This window comes from Lepidochelys kempii, chromosome 15 (assembly GCF_965140265.1).
Source record: "Lepidochelys kempii isolate rLepKem1 chromosome 15, rLepKem1.hap2, whole genome shotgun sequence".
NCBI lineage: Eukaryota > Metazoa > Chordata > Testudines > Cheloniidae > Lepidochelys > Lepidochelys kempii.
The window spans coordinates 28,699,192-28,712,934 of record NC_133270.1 but is presented as its reverse complement, the minus strand read 5'-3'; the positions used below and the strand labels follow the sequence as shown (position 1 = coordinate 28,712,934).

The 13,743-nt window shown below is 50.3% G+C and overlaps 1 protein-coding gene across 1 annotated transcript in view; it reads left to right on the top strand.

The window, feature by feature from the left end:
* Positions 1–470: 470 nt before the first annotated feature.
* CMKLR1 (chemerin chemokine-like receptor 1) overlaps positions 471–13,743 on the top strand; it is a 29,013-nt gene continuing 15,740 nt past the window's right edge. Inside the window, exon 1 of the mRNA XM_073312627.1 lies at positions 471–544. The gene's annotated coding sequence lies outside the window, so the exon portion shown is untranslated. The remainder of the gene's footprint in view (positions 545–13,743) is intronic.

Here is a 13,743-nt window from a genome sequence, read left to right as displayed (position 1 = left end):
TTTCATACAACGCACAACTAACCTGTGGAACTCATTGCCGTGTGATGGCCAAAAGTATAACTGGGTTCAAAAAAGAACTGGATAAGTTCAAGGGTGGATCATTCCATAATTGCCGTGTTCTGTGACTCCCCTCCCAACTCTGGAACCGGCCACTGTCAGAATCCAGATTCTGGACAAGATGGACCATTGTCTGACCCAGTACGGCAGGTGTGATGGGATGTTCCCACCCAGTCATGTTCAGAGGTGTCACAGTTCTCACCATGCCTATTTTCACTCTTGTGGACAGTTTTTTAAAAATTGAAATAGAGACACCACATCCTATTGCGAAATATCACTTCCTCCTGGTTTTTTCTTTTTCTTTTAGAAAGGAGAAGTGTTGACTTAGCTAAAAATCTATCAACTGTGTGTGCAGAAATTACAGAACCATGAGTCAGTTTCATATGTAACCCTAATTGTTCAGAAGTGCCGGACAGCTGTAATCCTGACTCAATTTGTATGTGGATTTAGAACTCTGAGATTACCCAATTGATCACACTCAGACCAGGTAAATATATCCCTATTTATAATCTAAATTCCTTCCTGATTATTCACAGGATTGCTTCTATCATTGGCTCTCTTGGATAGTGGGTGGGATCTAAGAGGGTACAAAGTGCAACAGTCAAATCCTGGGGAAATGCATTCTTTGCAGAGACTGTGCAGGAAAAGGTTTATGGCATTTGCTGTTACAAAGGGATGACAGGGAAACTCAACAGCATTGGCAGGTGCTGGTACTGCGGTGACGGTTCTGGAATGATTGAGGGGTGTTTTCCCCATGGTCGTTGTGAGAATGATTTTGCTGGTTAGTCAAGTTTCCCAAACTCAGATTCTTCAGAGAGTCTTTTCATCCTCTCTTTGTTATTCCAGCATCAGGGTCTCATTGTTAATGAATGATTAATTATAGAGGTAAAGTCTAATCCTGATGTGTGGGGATTTACATGCATCTAGTTCTGCAGCAGAAGGCTCTGTGCATGGAGCTTGCACATGGTGCATTGTACAGTCATCTCCTTGCATGTATCTTTCTGCTTGTGTGGGAGAAAGCTAGTTTGCTCACCCTGAAGTTTCTTACAGACTTTCGAAAGTAGGGCATAGAAGAGTCATTCTTTAGAAAGAGAGAAGGTGGAGAAACCTCGCCAGAGAAGCTAGATTGGAATAGTTATTCTTTTTGGTAGCACTGTCGCATCTTCATCGGGGGTGGCTTGGCAGCCTTGGTTAAAGCAGAACCAGATAGGTGCGTGCCTTGGATCAAAAGCCCATCCTCAAAAGTCTCCAGAGCCTTGAGAATGTCCCACAATGTTTATTTTCATTTTCACAAGTGGTCCTGCGAGTTCTTTTGGAAGTTGTGGGACTCTTGTGTGAAAGCCTAACCCCGTGAGCTCTTCAGCCCAAGTTCAGGGCCAAAGTAGCTCAGAAATGCCTCATTTCAGCTGCCGGATGCTCAGCTGAGCTGAATCTCTACAGCTGGTGAGAGTCACTCATCACGGTGCTGGATCCTTGTCCAGGGGTGATCTGCTTAGTAATTAACACTAATGGAGAAGAGGGATGTGATGATCCCAGACTGAGGCTTGTAACACACACAGTTCTTTGCACTGGATTGGATCTGGATCATGGCATTTTGCCAAAGCCCTGGCTATGGGGCAGCCTGCCGCCATCTTGACCCAAAAGGGACCCCAGGAAGCCAAATTTCTGCCATAGTTCCGAGGATTGCTTAGACTGCTCCACCTCTCGCTGGCCAGCTCTGAAGGCGAGTCTGGAGGTGGGGATCATATGTCCCTCTCTCCTCTCCCAAATCCTGTGGGGGGAATAGCATTTTAGAGGGGCATGAAAGGAGCAGCCTCTGCATTGCCTTGACAGCCAGGAGGCAAGTGTCCCCGTCCTTGTTTTTGGATGATTGGAGAGACTTCTTATGCGCTCCCCATGCGCCCTAGAGCCAGGGACAGGCAGGCCTGCGGTGACAGTACGTAGCTCTTTGCCTTTCCAAAGCACTCTGTATAGACTTTGGGCGACTCCCAGTTTGCCTGAGTCATAAACCAAAGCAGGACCTCCAGATCTGGCCCCCAATCCTTGAGGATCCTTTCGGAGTGAATTGTAGTGGGGGGAGAATGCCGTAGCTCAGAGACCAGGGATGGCCAGGCAGCAGAAAGCACCGGAGTTCTAGGCCCGGCGAGTGGCCCACCCAGCAGAACCGAGAGGCAGGGCATTGTTTTACCAGCTGCAGAAGGGTGGGGACTAGCGAGAGAACAGCAGAGCTTTTCTTTGCAGTGGTTTGGCAGTGGGAAGCCCCCCAGAGCAGCTGAGGAGGCTGCAGGCAGCTGGGAGATGCTCCCAGCTCAACAGAATTTCTCATGACTTGATTGTTCCTGGAGGGCCCAGCTCTCACGGGAATTTTTCACCTTGACAAATGGAGTCCCGGGGAGCTATACTGGGTGTCTGCTATAAAGGGAGACATCTCCCTCCCCCCCACCAAACAGTGACAGCCACAGGAATCCGCCCCCAAGCAGCCAAAAATACCACAGAGGATAAAAAGGCCATTTTCTTTTTTCATTTCTTTCTCCTCTGTCTCGGACATCCCTGCATGGTTTGCAACAGACCCTGCTTCCGATGCTCTGCTTGTCTCAGTAGCCAGGGTGCAGTGACGATATTGACTTGTGCTTGGCTCAGCCCCAGGGCAGGACTGAATTCCCCCCGGCTGCCCCTTCCAAATCTCCTGCAAGGCTGAAAGCCTGCGCGTAATTTCTTCGAGAAGCAGACTGGACTGAGTTCGTCACCTGAGCAATGATGTAGATGTGGTCAGGAAAATGGAAGCAGTCTGCATGCTGCTGCCGTTCCTTGCCAGCCTCACTGGAAGAGCTCGGAGGTCTGCACAGGGGCTGAGGCATGGGGGTGGGGGCATGCAGGTAGACAGGGAAAGAAAGGGGTATGTGGGCCGTGAAAATGGAATTGTGCCCACCCTTGCACGCAGCAATCTAAGGGGAGGATGACTCACTTTGGCGTCTACATTGAACTAGGCCATATCCCCGGCTGGCTCTGGCTTGTTACTGCTTCCAGGTGGCATCAGGGTCCGTGCGAGCACATCCAGGTTTGCAGGGTTGCCTCCTGATCGTTCAGCATTGTATACTCTCTTTGCACTGTGTCAAGGATGATGCAAGGGACGGGGTGGCGGAGAATCAGGCACTTGCTCATGAACCATCAGGGGGCATTTCCTGACTTCACTGTCTCCAGATGTTCCTGTAAATGTCCCGGGTCAATGAGCCGGTTCGCTAGAGTTTCATAGAATTTGGATTTCATAGAATCTCAGGGTTGGAAGGGACATCAGGAGGTCATCTAGTCCAACGCCCTGCTCAAAGCAGGGCCAATCCCAAATTTTTGCCCCAGATCCCTAAATGGCCCCCTCAAGGATTGAACTCACAACCCTGGGTTTAGAAAGCTAGTTCTCAGGGAAGCAAACAAGCAGCCACGGCGCTCCAGCACAGTGCCACCAAAGTCAGTCGGCATTTCCAAAGAATCCCTTCAGTGCGCCCGGAGCGCATCAGCGTGGTAGAACGGCACAACAGCTGGGCAGGGGTCTCGGTGAGCCGCGATTCCCAGCGAGACAGAGCCACGACGGTGACCCAGGCTCTATGAGCATTTACACAGTTAGCTCCTGAGCTAGAGGGCTGTCTGTGGGTGCTACAGAGTTAGAAACCAGTGAGACCCAGAGAGCTCGGAAGGGCTCAAAGGGTTTTGAAATGGGAAATGAACAAGTTTTGGCTGAAATTTAAGAGGTTTGGTCTGGATAAGCTCTTAAAAATTGGCTGGCTTACCCAGACCTTTTTGGTTTAGGATTTTCAGATGAGGATCAAAGATTGTTGTTTTTCTGCAAGCTCTCCAGTGCCTCCTCACTTGGCCCGCGCAGCATGGCCTGATGGCCCTGGCAGTAGATGTTCGTTTCTGCTGTTTCCTAATGAAGCCAGAGGTGCTGCAGAACGAACAGCAGCAGGAAGGCCCAGGTTCACAAGGCCCTTAAGCATGTCCCTGGCTTCGGCCCTGATCCTGCACCCTAGCAGTCAATGGGCGTTTTCTCGCTGACTTTAGTAGGAGCAGGACCGAGCTCTCTGAACCTGTCAGTTGCCTCATCTCATTGACTTCGGTGGTGCAACTTAACGTTAGGCACGTGCTGAAGTACCTTGCGGAATCAGGGCCTGTGGTAAAGTAGCCACCCTAACCTGCCCCCTCCTGACTGGCTGTAGCATTGCAGTGCCTTTTGCCTCAGTTTCCTCCACCTTCTTTTAGCCTATTCCAGATGTAGCAGAGCTCTGGCCCTCCAACCAGGTCACTTTACAGCGTCCTGCCCCTTCCGGGGTCACAGAGCCCTTTATCCAAGTCCAGCACCAATGTATCCAACCCTTCCGCCGGGCTGGGCTCAGCGGGCTGCCACCTCTGTACGGGTGTCAATCTGTGGCTCTTGCTGCTCCCTGGTCCAATCAGTCCCTGCTCCAGGGGCTGGCACGCTCCTCCCTTTCCTCAAGGTTTCCGGCAGGCTCCAGATGGTTCAGGTTCCTACAGACAGGGCACTTCCCACCTGGTCTCCTCTCCCCAACTGAGCTCACACAGCTCTTGCTGGAGACAGGCCCTGCTATCCCTCAGCTGGGCTTCATTTCTAATTCATCCTGGTCCACTCTCCAGCTTCCCCCCCTGGCTGGTTAATTGGTCTACCAGGCCCAAATCCCCCTTTCACAACCTCTGAGGTAATCACTGCATCGTGGGGCCCCAAAGAGTTAATCAGACTTTCTCTGCACCCACAGCTGCTGGAGTTCAGTTTCAGGTTTTTGGAGAAAGGCCCAATTGGTTTAGTCTCACTGAAAACTTTGCCTGCATCTGGTATTTACTACATCCTTATTTACTTTATGGAGAAAGTAAATAAGGAAGTGTTCTCTATTCCTTCCCATAACACAAGAACTAGGGGGCACCAAATGAAATTAAGAGGCAGCAGGTTTAAAACAAGCAAAAGGAAGTATTTCTTCAGACAACATACTTTCCGCAGGATGTTGTGAAGGCCAAGACACTAACAGGGTTCAAAAAAGAACTAGATAAATTCATGGAGGATAGGACTATCAATGGCTATTAGCCAGGATGGGCAGGGATGGTGTCCCTAGCCTCTGTTTGCCAGGAGCTGGGAATGAGCGACAGGGGTTGGATCACTGGACAATTCCCTATTCTGTTCACTCCCTCTGGGGCACCTGGCACTGGTCACTGTCGGAAGACGGTATACTGGGCTAGATGGACCTTTGGTCTGACCCAGTGTGGCCGTTCTTATGATATATATGCTGATATTTACAGTTATACAGCACTGTAAGTGTGCAGAGCAGTGGACAATAAAATGAGCCCAAAGCTAAAACCCTGCTGCAGAGCAACTAGTGTCTAGCCAGACGAGCAGGTTAAAGAGCCCCAGACAACCACCTGGGATAAAGACAGAACAGACACCTGAGCTGGCAAGTTATGTCATTGGCATTTCAAGAAATCCATGGATTGCTGGGGGGCAGGAGGGATTGCTTTCTTCTCACTGTAAAACTCTGTCCATTAGGGCATTTGTCCTTGCTCCAAAGCATCAGGCAGTGGCCCCTAGATGTGAAATGATACCAGACTTCTTGGGCCAACAGTTGGATTTAATACGGCGACTCTGGTTTTTATGACATTCAGAAATAAAAACTTTGGCAGCAAACCATTACTTGGGGCAGATCTGCAGGAGTTTATTTCTCTCGGAATGGGACTCCGTTAGCTCAGTCACCAGCAGATAGCTGATCCCCAGCTGAGAGGATTCCTCGGACTCCGTATTTTCTAAGCATTGAAGCCTGCTCACTTTCTATGCCTGCCTCATAAGCCCTCTCCATCAGTGGGTTGACCCTGCCAGACTCTGAGCACTGTCTGCAGGATTTGGGATTGATGTTAGGTGCATTCGTGAAGGTAGCTGAGTGGCCAGAATAGCACTAGCTCTGCCCTCCATGTAAATCGCTACAACCTAATTGCAGCAAAGACCGCTGGCATTTGGAAGCAGAGTGGTCGCACCTACTTTCTGCAGCACGTGGTGGGGAGGACTAAAATGACCCTATGCTGGGGGGAGAGGCAGATATGCTGGAGGGTCAGGATAGGGTCCAGAGTGACCTTGACAAATGGGAGGATTGGGCCAAAAGAAATCTGATGAGGTTCAACAAGGACAAGTGCAGAGTCCTGCACTTAGGTCGGAAGAATCCCACCCACTGCTACAGGCTGGGGACTGACTGGCTAAACGGCAGTTCTGCAAAAAAGGACCTAGGGGTTACAGTGGTCGAGAAGCTGGGTATGAGTCAGCAGTGAGCCCTTGTTGCCAAGAAGGCTAACGGCATATTGGGCTGCATTAGTAGGAGCATTGCCAGCAGATCGACGGAAGTGATTCTTCCCTTCTGTTCGGCATTGGTGAGGCCACATCTGGAGTATTGTGTCCAGTTTTGGGTCCCCCACTACAGAAGAGATGTGGACAAATTGGAGAGAGTCACTAGGAGGCCGGTGAAGCACTGGAAAGGGTTACGTAGGGAGGTGGTGAAATCTCCATCCTTAGAACTTTTTAAGGCCCAGCTTGACAAAGCCCTGGCTGGGATGATTTAGTTGGGGTTGGTCCTGCTTTGAGCAGGGGGTTGGACTTTGAACTCCTGAGGTCTCTTCCAACCCTGATCTCTGATTCTTCTGTGAAAAGCAGCAACAATTTGCAGGAGAAAAAAGAGCATTTTATTGGCCTTTTTATTGGCTGCAGAATGCCAGGAGAGCCTAAAATTAATAGCAACCAGTATAAAAAAGAAGAAAAATGATAAAAAAAGATACTTTTATTATCTCAGAAACAGCCCTAGTCTCTCAGCCTTTCAGCACAGGGCAGACAGAAGCATAATAATAAATTGCTTCCTTTCCCCCCCAGACTCCCAAGAATTTCCCCTTCTTTTAAAATTAAATCTGTCAAATGAATATGGTGGAAATGGAAGCAAGAAAACAGAATTATGCCTCCATTAAATGGTTATTTTTAATGAGCCAAATGCTCAGCACCTTAATTTGCACTGAAGTCTATAGACCAAATCCAGGGTTCTTTACTCGGTTTGCCCGAGTCACAGACTTAGTACAAGCTGAATAAAGAGCTCAGGATTTGGCCCACCAGAAACGTGCCCTTTGAACATGAAGTGTGAGCTATAAGCACATCTGCCATCATGTCAGTGAGGCTACACTAGGGAGATGATAGTGGGCATTTGAAAGGACTGTCTTTCATAAGGCAAGTGGGAATCCTAGGCCCCAAGGCTTGGAAAGAGTTGTAAAATATGGAGTAAATAAGGGAACACCCAGAGGACAGCTGTCTATGCACATCAGAATGAGAGAAGCTATAGAACTAAAGGCAGTATGGTTCAGAGGTTACGGTGCTGGGCTAGTTCACTGTGTGGTGTTAGACAAATTGCTTAAACACTGTGCTTCTGTTTCTCTCTCTGTGGGATGGAGACTGTGATGGTTTGGACTTCCCTTCTGGGATGCCACCGGATGTACTGGGATTTCACTGAGCCTCTCTTGGTCAACCAGCCAAGGTTCGCTGTCCCTGCTTTGCTGAATTTGGCTCTCCAGCCTCTTGCAGCACACACACAGGTAGGGCCACACCCTGCTGCAGACGCAGACTGAAGTCAGCTCTGTGTGAGAGGACTCCCCCAGCACTCATATGCACACCCTTTTTGGGAGATAAACCCAGACTAATACTGTCTTACACTGTATAGAAAAATCTGCACAGCGCAAGCTCATAAAAATCCGCCCTCTTCCTCAATGTGAAGAGGGATGTGCACAAATTCTTGCCCCCCCAGTTAGAAATGACATACACTGGGTTTTAATGTAAACAAGAAATAAGTTCATTAACTACAAAGGGTGAATTGTAAGTGGTTCAAGGGATAGCAAACAGACAAAGCAGATTACCTTAGTAAATAAACAAAAACCGCAGATTGATCTTAACATACTAGATAGGCAGGATACAAATTAACAAATTCTCACCCTGAGTGACACAAAGGTGGTGGATTCTTAAGGCACAAGTAGCCTTGGCTTTCCCAGGTTTTCTTACACAAGCTAAAGCTGGGACCATCACTTCCCACAGTTCAGTCTTTGTTCCTCAGGTGATTTCAGGTGCGTTGTTGTAGGGAGAGTGAGGACCCCTCATGTTGTCATTGTCCCTCTTTTATATCTTCCCCCCACTTGCTGGAAAGCTTTTTTGCTGTGACCTGTGTCAAACAGTTCCCATTGTGTAGAGCTATCTCTGAGAGGTTTCTATTGCACACAGTTTCTGGGGTGGTCCTTGTGCTTGTGTGCATTTCTTCAATAAGCCACTAACATTGTTTGGCCTCATCCAACGTAGCCCATTTGAAATACAGAGACATGGTCAATATTCCCAGCTTCAGATACAGAAATGATACAGGCATACAAATTCGACAAACACATTCAGTAAATTATAACCTTTCCAATGATATCTGACAAGACCCATCTTGCATAAAGTATAACTTAGTTATACCACAGTCCTATCGTAATCACGTTTCCATAAAGCATCTGGGGTGTCATGTCACAGAAACAAGGATACTTCCCAAGCATTGGAAAGCCCCTGGAGATTCTTGGAGGGGAAGCACTGGGCAGACATTCTTATGACACCGTTTTAGACTGACGTGTGTGTGTGAAATGTGGTACCACGCGAACTGTGGGGGCCCAGTTCCACTAGGCCTAGCAACCAGCTCTTCACATTGTGTCCGTCTCTGGGACTGCACCAGAATCATTACCTTCTAAAGGACTGGACGCTTCAGCCCACTTCCAGAAGGTCCTGGGCTGTAACGTTAGGGTCCAGATTGGGCCCCTCCAAAGTCCAAGGGATGCTCAGAGCCACAGGTTGGGTTCTGGCCCAGCTCTGCCCACTATTTGTGTTCCCATTTATCTGTGCAGTGCTGGGCTCTGTCTGAAACGAGAAGCCTAGGTCACCATAGTAACCATGAGCATGCCATTTTCAGCCTGAATGGACCCCTCCCCTCCGCGCTCCTCACTCCGAGAGAGAGCCCGGCATGTAAGAGTCACCGCTGTAGCAGGAACCTCTCTCAGAGCAAAATGGCTGCCCCAGTGTTTAGAAACAGAGACGGCGCAGTGCATGGAAAGCATCGCCGTCTCATGGATGCATGTACGGCCTTTGTTATGCGATCACACCAATGTTCCCCAACACCGGCTCTCCATTGTCTACGGCGTGTTGTCAGTTGGTTTGATTGCTAGCCGCCGTTTCCCAATGCTCTGCGTCAATAATACCTTGTCTAAAACCTCTTTTGGGGCATATTCCTTTTGCCCGCCTTGTGCCCTGCTCCCCCCTGCTGGTTCACCCTAGGGCAATCGTTTCAATATATGCTGTTCCCAGAATCTACCTGTCCGTCTAGGTGCATCTTCGTCAGTATTGCCTGTACGGCAATGAGAGGAGATCCCTGACCTGCTCTCTGGACAAAGAATTGCAATGCAGGAAGGGCTGGGAGAGGCTGTCTAACTCTCGTGTATTGCCTACTCCTTCCTTAGAATGAGTCCATAGGCTTCCAGCGGTAGGGGCCTGAATGGTTACAACGCACAGAGGCGTCACACGCAAGGGACCCTGGGATATTCCAGGATGAATCAGTTCCAGAACGCAGATCCCAGGTGCTGGAACTGTCCCGTCTGGGTCTACCCCTTTGGTAATGACTGATGCAGCGTGGGGATGGACAAGCCATCGCTGAGATTTGGCACCGGCAGCCAAATCTCCCATCCGTGTTGTGTGTGTATTACGGGCACCTGCGTGGGTGAGCTGCCAGAGCTCACATTGGTGCCTGCATCGTTATTCACCTCCCTGACTTGCTGAAGTCTCCTGGGAGTTTCAACACGTGTTTCTCTCATTGAGCGCTGGACTCTGTCTCCAGGGAGGGAGCGTTACACGTAGCATCCGCAGCGTACCCCATGGCATCACAGCACAGGGCAGAGTTTATTGCACCTGCAATCCGAACCGTGTTTGAGGTTAAACAGGGCTATTTCCTCGCAGCTTGCAAGCTCCCCCGAGAGAGGAATACTTGCTCCATCTGTGAGCCTGGCAGTGGGCAGCACTGCTCACTGACTGGTGTTCATCCAGGGACGTTCAAAACAACCACCAACCCTGACGTCTTTCCAGCTGGCAGACAGGAGGGTTGGGAGGATCGAGAAGTGCTCAGCGGCTGCTGGCTGTGGCTGCACTTGGAGACGGGTGGGGCTGGCTGGTTCTCCCTTCGCTAGCAAGTGTTCCCGGGCAGGGAGCATATGGAGATTTAAAGCCTCCCAAATCAGAGCGGGCGCAGCATCAGGACCTGTTCTGCCTAGATAAATTGAACGAGTCCTATTTTGTGCCTCCCTCGTAAATCAGGTCCTCCGTGGGCGAGATGGGCTTTCCAAGGCTGCCTTGTTCATTTATTGTTGATGTTTGCAGAGGCCCGGTTGCTAGTTCCGGAGCGAGTTCGTTGCCACCAGAGCAATCTAATTACGGGTTGGAGTCAGCCGGCGAGGGGGCCAAGAAAGGGTGGCTCTCCAGCTATTGGGTGGGCCGGCCGAGCAGCCAGGCCGGGTGAGGAGAGCCAGAGCTGCCTTAATCAGAGTCCCCTCTGGGTCCCTGGGGCCTAGGACTAGACGGGGAGCAGCTCTCTGGCAGAGGTGCAGGGAAGGAGACCGAGTGCTGGGTGGGCTGTGAAGAGAACCACAGCACTGAGCTCCTGCAGCTGGAATGCGAGAGAGACACTGAAGCGGGGGTGTGGGGGGGTCCTTCTCCTCCCATGCAGCGGCCGCAGCACAGAGGCAGGGGAGCACCTGGCCAGCCCGCGAGCAGGTACGGCTTCAGCACACCTAACCAGCATGCGCCTTTGAGTTGGGTGAAGTCAGAGGAGTGGGTCGGCGCTGGGGGAGTGCGGTGGTTCAAACACAGCCTGGCAGGCAGGAGCCCAGGGCGCTCTCCTGGATCCTGACACTGACTCGCTGTGCGAGTTTGGGCCGATCTCAGCACCTCAGTTTCCCCATCTGGAGAAGGGGATGGTGAGACTCACCCCCCCGCTTTGAGGTGCTCAGACCAAAAGGGCTTGGCACAAAGTGCAGTTGTTACTTGTTTGGCTGGCCCAAAGCACTCATTATCTTCGGTCTTTCCCTCTGCGTTTCTCCTGCCTGCAGGGTCATTTGCGATGGGGGCGGAGACAAGCGGCCATTATTTCAACAGCGTGAAACTAAGAGACTCAGAGGGCCCTAAAGTCTTCACTAACCATGGTGCATTGGAGCCTGATTCTTTCCCATCGCTCTCAGTTCTCTCATCAGCCAATTCCCCCTTCTCCAGTGCCCTCCCTTCCATAGGACCATGCTCTCTGCTCCTTGGCCATGAGATTTCCTGCCACTTACCTATCTCTCAGAGGCGGGTATGTCCCCTGACACCTGTGTGCAACCCCTTGTGGGTCACAGCCCCCAGACTGAGAGCTCACGGCCTAACTAATATGATTAGCCCCTAGTCCAGCAATTGGGTCTGTGGGAGTGGTCCCTTGTGGGTCCAATGGGAGGACTGGAGCCTTCGATTTGCTGGTGGTGAGGTGGTGACATGAAGCAGAACTGGGCAGGCATTCAAACTCCACTGGCTCAGCGAGCCTTGAAGGACCAGAGTTTAGATAACATACGACCCTCACAGAGTGACAGTCAGGTCTTGTTTTCATACTCAGTATTGATAATTACTGCAATATGCGACTGGATAAGGGACTGAAACATACAACACTGATGTCAATGCATCTGAATGCCCCCAATAAAGCAGCGGCCTTCCCTAAGTTCTTTGCATCTCCCAGACCGGCAAATGTGACCGAAGCAGGTAGGAAACGCTCCCCATCTCTCATTCCTTTGCTTTTAATCTCCTACGTGTTCTTCAGGGGGCTGCACAGTGGCCTCAGAGGACCATGGCATTGCACGGGGCACTGGAGTGGCATACTCACCAATCAGTGCTGAGCTCTGAGCCTGGCAGAGGAAATCGGGAGTTGCAGGGTTTAATTAATGCCTGGTTCAGGTACTTCTTGGAAGGGAAATAGCCACTGCCTGCCTGCTGGTCGCTGATGCTGGAGCATCGGGACGGAGCAGTTTGGAAGGCAGGGGGCGGGTGCAGGCAGGGCCCATGTGACAGCCCAGCTGTTGAGGAAGGACCGGTGGACTTTGTTAGTGAAACATTGGCCATTTTCCTACTTGGCCCCACTGAGCTCCCCTACCACAATGGGCAGGATTTCAAGGGAACATCCTTATTTTCTTCTCTCACTGCCCCTATTTACAGCTGTCAAGCTAGAAATGGGTCTGCCTCAGAGCCCCCACCCAAACTTTGGACCTGGAACTCAATATGAACGTTGGAACTCAAGCCACTGGCTGCTTGAACACCAGGACTAAGCACTGTGAGCTTTATCATATCTCCCTAAAGAGGGCACTTATATTGCCCCGGTCACTGCAGTAGCTTAGCTCTGCACAGCACCCCTGTGCATTGGGGAAGCCTTACCATCCCCTGGTTCTAGGCAGGGATCTGAGGCACAGAGAACATAAGAATGGCCATACTGGGTCAGACCAAAGGTCCATCCAGCTCAGTATCCTGTCTATTGACAGTGGCCAATGCCAGGTGCTCCAGAGGGAGTGAATCTAACAGGTAATGATCAAGTGCCATCCATCCTGCCATCCATCTCCACCCTCTGACAAACAGAGGCTAGGAACACCATTCCTTACCCATTCTGGCTAATAGCCATTAATGGACTCAACCTCCATGAATTTATCCAGTTCTCTTTTAAACCCTGTTATAATCCTAGCCTTCACAACCTCCTCAGGCAAGGAGTTCCACAGGTTGACTGTGCACTGTGTGAAGAAGAACTTCCTTTTATTTGTTTTAAACCTGCTGCCCATTAATTTCATTTGGTGGCCCCTAGTTCTTATATTATGGGAACAAGTAAATAACTTTTCCTTATTCACTTTCTCCACACCACTCATGATTTTATAGACCTCTATCATATCCCCCCTTAGTCTCCTCTTTTCCAAGTTATGTGAGAGAGATCACATAACTCATTAGAACAGTCGATGGGAGAGCCAGGAATTGAGCTCACCTCTCCTAAGTCCCAGCCCAGAGCTCTAAGCACAAGGACATCCTTCCCGTCTCTGGCCTGTCTATTTGATCTATTTTGGGCCCCATGCTGCTCAGTGTCTATTTAGCTATCAGTATGCTATTCATGTCCAGAGTGCTGAAGGACCCATCTCTATTTCACATGTTGGCCCAGCCGTCAGAAAGCTGCTCACACACTTCACTTCCAACACAACACAGGGGCGCAGTTAGCTGGAGACTCTGGAGAGTGGTCGCTTTGGATGAGCTATTACCAGCAGGAGAGTGAGTTTGTGTATGTGGTTTTTGGAGGGGGGTGGGGGGGGGTGAGAAAACCTGGATTTGTGCTGGAAATGGCCCACCTTGATTATCATACACATTTTAAAGAGAGTGGTCACTTTGGATGGGCTATTATCAGCAGGAGAGTGAGTTTGGGGCAGGGGGGGGGGGGGGGGGCGGAGGGTGAGAAAACCAGGATTTGTGCTGGAAATGATGATCACTTTAGATAAGCTATTACCAGCAGGAGAGTGGGGTGGGAGAAGGTATTGTTTCATGGTCTCTGTGTAATGTCTTTTGCA